Raw genomic sequence first — 477 nt, forward strand, 5'->3', positions numbered from 1 at the left:
GTTTCTACTGTCCAGGCATTATAGGGCCTCAAGAATTGCAAAAATGGTCAGGGCACCAGGATTGATACATTTCAAATATATATACTGTAGTCTGTGGACTGTATAACTTTCAAACACTGTACTTAATATACCCGTATTTTTTTTTTTTTACCAAAGACATGTAGCAGAATAAGTTTTGGCCTAAATTTATGAAGAAAGATAATTTATGTGCAATTTTTCATTGCTTAACATAGGGAAAACTGTTTTTTTTTTTAAATTTCGGCAATTTTTCCTTTATATAGTAAAAAATAAAAACCCCAGTGGTGATTAAATGCCACCAAAAGAAAGCTCTATCTGTCCCCAAAAAAGGGTATAAAATTAATTTTGGTATGGCGTTGCATGACGGAATAAATGTCAGTCAAAGTACAACAGCGCTGAATACTGAAAAATGGCCTGGCCAGGAAGGGGGTGAAACACCCTGGTCTTCAAGTGGTTAAA

The sequence above is a fragment of the Nanorana parkeri genome, unplaced genomic scaffold (genome assembly GCF_000935625.1).
Source record: "Nanorana parkeri isolate BGI_ZX_2015 unplaced genomic scaffold, ASM93562v1 scaffold193, whole genome shotgun sequence".
NCBI lineage: Eukaryota > Metazoa > Chordata > Amphibia > Anura > Dicroglossidae > Nanorana > Nanorana parkeri.